This window comes from Trachymyrmex cornetzi, unplaced genomic scaffold, assembly GCF_001594075.2.
Source record: "Trachymyrmex cornetzi isolate Tcor2-1 unplaced genomic scaffold, Tcor1.1 scaffold684, whole genome shotgun sequence".
Lineage (NCBI taxonomy): Eukaryota > Metazoa > Arthropoda > Insecta > Hymenoptera > Formicidae > Trachymyrmex > Trachymyrmex cornetzi.
Genome location: NW_017300008.1, coordinates 4,215 through 11,878, shown reverse-complemented (window position 1 = coordinate 11,878; position 7,664 = coordinate 4,215). Strand labels below are relative to the sequence as shown.

Sequence of the window (7,664 nt, the reverse complement as noted above, 5' to 3'; positions counted from 1 at the left end):
ATATTAAGAAGTCAATTAGAATTACATTTTTAAATTACTACATTATAAAAAAGTGGTCAACATTTTAGTAGATAACATTTTAAATTAAGAAGGTTTTGTCAATATAAAAATTAATTTTTAACATTCTGTTTTTAATTTTGAAGGTTACTTAAATTATTTTTGCCGTTATTCAAATATTGGCCTGGAATTTTTGAATAACGGCAAAAATAATTTAAGTAACCTTCAAAATTAAAAACAGAATGTTAAAAATTAATTTTTATATTGACGAAACCTTCTAATTTAAAATGTTATCTACTAAAATGTTGACCACTTTTTTATAATGTAGTAATTTAAAAATGTAATTCTAATTGACTTCTTAATATCTAAATAATTATATTAAGCTAAGGATAAAATATTATATTTAAAATTGACAAGAGTAAAATCTTTTCCTATGTACTATTTCGATATTGTTTTTATAATGACTGATAATTGTATTAGCGCATAATTTTATACTCGAATAATATTAATTTATACTGAAGATGGCCTAATTAAAGGCCGAAACGTTTATAATATAAATAGTATTAAGTGTGTTAGTATTGCAATTGTACTCTAAACATCGTATTAAAAATTGCGTATATAACATATCTTAAAACACATATTTTATTTCACTGATAACATCCAGTGCGTGGTATATGCTCATTTCTTTGAAATTGTACTAATTTAATACTTTTATATGCAGAATAATTAAAGGAATCATATATATTATGTAAAAAAAAAGCAAACCAATCCATTTAAAAAAATGGAGGTGATTTTGAAATCTCCGAGCGCCTCCACTCATAGAAAAACTATTACTAATATATTGTACCCCTCTTGATACTTTATACAAATTCGATAAATATATCATTTCATATCTCTAAAATAGCGGAAATATTCTAAGTGGAGAGAGTTACTGCCCTACTCTATACATATATAATAGAATAAATACGTAGAGGAAAGGCCCCTATTATGAGATACCGAGTTCATTTTGAGTAAATGCTAGAAGTCTATAGGCAGAATTTTAAAAAATAATAGGTCATTTTGAAGTGAATTTAATAAGCTTTAAGATAACGTTACGCAAAGTTTGATTAAAATCCCATTTTTTTCGAAAATTGGAGAAATGTAAAAAGTGAGCAAATTGCCAAGTCAAAAAATTATGCTCCTTATATGAGATTTCCTGAAAAATCGATAGTAAAGCGCAAAGTACGTTAGTATTGCAATTAAAAAACTTTATTTAATGTTTCTAAAATACAAACAAACACAGTCAGCGCACGTGAAAAATGAGCATGCGGTAGATACCCAGAACTCGTTTTCAGATACCTTGGTAGCAAGCTGACGTAAAAATGACGTCATTTAACGTCAAAATGACGTCATTTGACGTCAAAATGACGTCAGAATGACGTAGCTTGCTACCTGGGTAATTGGAATAAACTATCGCAAATATACAGGCACTCAACGTTCATTCCGGTTGTCTTTTTTATAATTGGTCAATAACATTTATACTTTAGCAACGTTTTTCATTATAACATAGGGACATGGGTTATTTCATATTAGGGATACCCTGAGTGTTATATTACAATTTCCACGCCTTATGGATTTACGATCATCAAATCTAACTTCGGTAATCAAACAATTCAATATATCCAATATTTTTCCATTAGTACGACCTTACTCCATCATCACATGAAAAATTTATTTCCAAATATTTATTTATTCAATAATAAACAAGGTTGAAATCCTCATATGAGTGTAACCTGAAAACATCCAAATTCTAAAATCTTATTTTACAATGACTATAGGCATAATCTAATAATGAATTTTCTACTAAATAGTTTTCAATCCAAGAGCAATAAATGGTGGAACCAATAGATAGCATTTATTAGTTTAGCAGAAACGCCGCTATCTCATATTAGGCGTCTATCTCATAATAGGGGGCTTTTTTCTATATATATAATAGAACGTATTCAATATCTCATTTATAATTAATTCTTTTAAATTTAACCTTTTCTCTCCTAACGCTGGCTATGTTCGACAAACGCAAAGTGTATCCGTATAGACGAACGCTGTCTACAGCCAGCATTAGCCAATAATTTATAGTATTCCTTATAGTAAGAGTTACGCCAAACTATCCTGTACAACTATACAGGAAGCGTTGTTAAGACTGATTTTGTCAAATAATGAATATTTAAACATAATTTGTAGTGGTAGTATATTGATACATATAAAGCCACTGGCATGAAAGAGATAATTGAAAAAAGGTTTACAAAGAAATTAGAATTACCTAATTTTAAGGGACCATCCCTTTTTTTCAAAAACATGTCAAGGTGGCGTTGTCCATGCTATTCGGGCATAAAATAATATTTTAAACCCCAAAAACTGTCCACATAAAATGTGTACACTTTTGGCGCGGGATCAATGGCGGTATTCCGACGGACCACTCGCTTTCTGAGCGAAAGGGTTAACAAAACTGTTTTCATCAAGTATAATGATAGCATATTTTCTTTCAGATGTATGCCACAGTTTTGTCCGTTAGGATAACTCTTTCGCAGGTATATAACAGACCTTCCATTCTCGCAGTAATGCATGAGAAATTTTGTTTGATTATGGTTTGATATGAATAAGATTCGCGCGCGCGCATATAATTAAATGCATTTCGATTAAACCAAAATCTCGGATTTTGTCATATCTATTAGAAAGAATTTCTGGTTGTTATGACAAGAATCGAGATTTTACATCTAAAACTATAATTATTTTATAAGTATTATATTGTTTATTACATTATAAGAGGATTTATTTAATATTTTTCAGTTTGGTTGGGGAGATAATTATTATAAATTAGGATCATCAGAATCATGATTAATTTTAATCTCAGCGCCATATAGCAAACCAATTATTGTGTCAGTTGACACAAATCGGGCGAATATGCTGTATTGTTTTATGTCGTCGTGTTGTTTCCTGTAGTAAATTGGAACAAAATGATATGTTCCATTGTTGATAAGAAAACCTCTTCTCTTTCCGTCGTCAATATAATTTTGAGAAAAATGTACGGAAATTTTGAAAGTAATAGTAATAAGATTAATTTGAATTTCTCTATGTTACATACTGCTTTTTAAGTGGGTAAGCTCAAAGATTATGAGTGCATAATGCGCATGATGCTTCATTTATCCTTGTTTTACATTCGATGAAACAATTAACGTTATACATAAAACAAAATGCCCCAATAATTTACAGAGAGACATGTTCGATCAATGAGATATTCTGCGGGCATAGTTAACGAAAAATTTATTTAATTAACGAGTAGTTTTGGTATATTAACAAGGTACAATTATCAATGCAGTTCAAAATACAATAAAAAAAATATTATTACATAGTAGCATAATTAAAAAATTAATAATGCGCGATTACGTATACGGTAGCGTTGAAAATATACGTATGATAACACACATTTTATTGAACCAATAGTTACTTTTCCATGAATATATTTCATCCCCTATAAAATGCATTCTTTTTATTTCGCTATCTCATTTTTTAGCCATATTACGAAGAATTTAAATACAGGATTATTCATTCAAGATAATAAATTTTTCTTCTATGACGATAAAGTTATATAAAATTTCTGGTTGATGATTAAATAGACAGAAGAATTTCTTCTTTATTTTTCCATATAAGACATAAAGAAAATCTATCTTACTGTGTAACTTCTATGTAGAAAATATTCGTGAAAGTCTCAGAAGTATTCAAATGTCTTCAAATTTAGACTTTTATCACAGGAATTCGATCATCATGGTTCAGGAGACCGGCACGACGATAGCGGAGGCTTTGGCCAGCATCGCTCGCGATTGTTATCTGCAGAATTACACGTTTACGGCGCTTTAATAAATCCACATTTCTCGCATTTACGTTAAAAAAAATGAATAGTTTACAATTAGAGCGAATAATAACTATAGGCATTATCATTCATTACTATTATAGTAATGAACAGTTAATAAATGTCTGTTATTAAGAATATTTAAAAGTAAAATGTTTGTGAGATAGTCATTGGATTTAATTTGTAAAAAGTAATTTATAAAAGTAACGCAATATAATTGTGTTAAGTACATATACTACATGAAGACAATAAGAAATACATGAAAAACATCTTTTTTTCTCTCGTGTCTCCTCTCGGAAAAGACCGGCAACCTTCCGAAGAGTATCCTTGTCCACAGAAACACCTCTCGAAAAATTTGCCGTTCAGAACTGGCACTAAAACTATTAGTCCCAGTATGCTTATGCAATTGAAGGATCAGTGTGCACACCACAAGCATATGAGAGAGGTAAACACAGGCCAGAGACCTAATGTAAGAAGAAGAAGAGAACAAATATATTTACAATCAAAAACTATATATATTCGACCCTTGCTTGTCTTTTTCCTGTAATTTCTTAGGCAATATTGGTATTGTAAGCGGTGGTTTCAATGCTTCTTCCTCGTGTTCGAAGCCAAAGACACGAGCGGGAAAACAGAAACACATGGAGAAACAGCGATGCATAAATCTAAAATTGATATGTCAGGAATTGATAATACTATTAAAGTTGACTTAACACAAAATTTAAACGTGCTTTTTTATTTTTGTATCCAAAATTCCAGAGAAATATATATTAAAATATATAAATAAATATAATACCATAAAACTTTCCGATAAATTGTCGCATGTTTGCGCTTGCGAAACAGCATTATGCATGCGTATATAAATCAATAAAAAAACATTTTGCATTGAAATGAAAGAATTCTAGAAAGTCTCATATACTTGTATGTATTTTATACAGACAATTCCTGCAAAAGAAGAATAGGAATATATGAACATTACTGCCTACTATATCAGTTTGTGACTCATTTTTTCAGATGCTTATTTTTACTTATCTTACAAAAAAATTAATTACAGCAAAATTTTAAACAATATTACTCAAACTGCTATATCATCCGGTAGAATATACTTTCTAGTTTTTATTTTTATAAAAAAAATTTTATTTTTACACCTTTCAGAAATGTAATTTAAGAACAAAGTGATATGATAATATAAATGACTTTCTTTTAAATTTTATTCCATTATACTGTAATACTCGTATTTTATTATCAATATTTTTTCGTCTATTTAGATGAACAAATTTGTAAGTTTTATGAAAAATTGCAGATATTTCTAAAGCAGTCTAATTTCTTTAGATTATTAAAATAACGTTTAATTTATATTTTTTGCTTCGATCTTTTTTCAGCGGTGTGGACAGCGAGCCTCCTCTCGAAAGTGTTCCCGATAAAAAGCCCAAGTCCGATTGGCCACAAGAAGGTAAGATCAAGTTCCAGAACGTGTTCCTGCGCTATGCGCCTTTAGAGCCGGCAGTGCTCAAGAACCTCAACTTCGTTATCTTTCCGCGGGAGAAAATCGGCATCGTCGGCAGAACCGGTGCCGGCAAGTCATCCCTGATTCAGGCGCTCCTCCGCCTGGCCGATGTAAATGGTCTGATCGAGATCGATGAAGTCGATACAAGCCAGATAGGTCTACACGATCTGCGTTCCAAGATCAGCATTATTCCGCAGGAACCGTTTCTGTTTTCTGGCAGCCTAAGGCGGAACCTCGATCCGTTCGACTTGTATGCGGATGAACCTCTGTGGCGAGCTAGAGGAGGTCTAGCTGAAGGAGATAGGCCTGGAGGCCCATATCAATGAAGGCGGCTCCAATCTTAGCGTTATCCAGAGGCAGTTGGTCTGCTTGGCGCGAGCCATCGTGAAGAATAATCCGATATTCCTGGACGAGGCGACCGCGAATGTGGACCCGCGAACGGACGAGCTCATTCAGACCACGATCAGGAGGAAGTGTACGGTGCCGACGATCGCTCATCGACTTAACACTGTCATAGACAGCGATTGCATTCTAGTAATGGACGCTGGTAACGCGGTGGTGAGTTAATTCTTTTTTATAATCTTATTTTTTCGTGTATTTTTTCGATAACGTAAACTGTCGTAAACTATTGAATCTAAGTAAGTTGAATTTAAGTAGATTACGAAATTTTTCTTTTATTTATAATTATGGGAAATCAGTGCAACTATGATCGTGATTTATCGATCATTTTTGTTACACATTTTTAAATTTCTTTTTCTAAATTATTGTTAAAATATTTCTACTATTGAAAAAGTGTAAAAAATTTGCACTCTCGAATAAGATGATTTTCACTCTTTTGGAGTGAAAATCACTCCAAAGGAAAATTATCTCATTCTTTTCTTGGAGTGAATTTCGTTTCAAGAAAAGAGTAAAAATCTTCCACTCTTATTCAATAGTGTAATTTTTTTACTCTTTTTTAATAGTGGCAGTATTTTAACTCTTTTGGAGTGAGATTTCACTCCAAAAATTTAGAGAATGGTGTTTTATTGAAATAAATTTTTTTGAATGCGTTATTTAACTGTTGGAGGATTGCAAAATGATATGTTTACATAATGCTCATAATTTTTAATATGAAAGTGCTGATAGTTCCATTTTTTGTTCTGCGATGTAATCCATCAGTAGAAATGATTATATTTTCATTATTATGTTACGTAAGTGTTTATACGCTGCACGAATCAAATAAAAGATATATGTAGGTAGTTTTTGTACACAAGAATGTATCGTAAATTGCGAGCTTCTTCTTCAAAGTTGGACTTTTATCGTGTGCAGGAATTCGATCATCCCAACATGCTGCTGCAGAAGGAGACAAGCTATCTAAAGAGCATGGTGTAGGAAACCGGCACGGCGATGGCAGAGGCTCTGGTCGACGTTGCCCGCAACTGCTACGAGAATCTCGTTTTGATGCATCCTGTGTTAACTTTTCACAATTACATGTGGCAAACATCAGTGATAGGCCATTCCGTCGATTTTTTACGAGCAGTTCTTAGACAAATTCTTGAAATTTGAAAAATAAGAGGAAAAGTGCAATGTAGATAAAATTCAGTCCGAGAATAGATTAATCGTTTTTCTACGAGTTCTATCTAGCTGTACTTTTTATTTTAGTAATAAACGAATTCTTTGTCACTTCAACGTTAAGCGCGATTATCGCCAATGTATTTCAATTAAGCCGTGTATACACCTAGCGAACGACTGATTGAACAGCGAATGCAAAAGTTTGTGTTGTTATTTGTTACAAAAAAGTTGCATAAGTTTAATTATGTGCAACGGACATAAAGTCGAATGCTAGTATTCGGTGGAATCCAGAAAAAGAATAAATTACTTACAAACACGAATGTCTGAATATTCGCGTTTTGTGTTCGTTTGCTAAGTGTGTACGCAGCTTTATGCAGCAAACAATCAATAAAGATTGTAGATTGCAACCCAACATGAATTTTTTAAATGGAACCTCCCCTTTTTTTTAGATATTCTTGTAGCTTATCTCTAGAGCTTTCCAAAACACTATAATTAAGTTCATTTTAAGTAGTTTGCGTGTTATAAGGCTTGTAATTACTGTATTACTGTGTCATTTTAGTATCAGCTCGAAATATTTCATAAGGAAGAATAAAATTGAAATTGTTGGGTCACCGGTATATTTTATTGTCGGTGAACTACCATAAACGATATAAATACTTCTAGGAAGCAATTTCTTGTATATATTCTATTTACATCACTATGGTGATTAAAATGTGACGCAAGTCA

At 31.9% G+C, this 7,664-nt stretch overlaps 1 pseudogene; it reads left to right on the top strand.

Moving 5' to 3' along the window:
* The first annotated feature begins 4,277 nt into the window (after positions 1-4,277).
* LOC108767495 (probable multidrug resistance-associated protein lethal(2)03659) lies at positions 4,278-7,124 on the top strand (annotated as a pseudogene).
* The last annotated feature ends 540 nt before the right edge of the window (positions 7,125-7,664 follow it).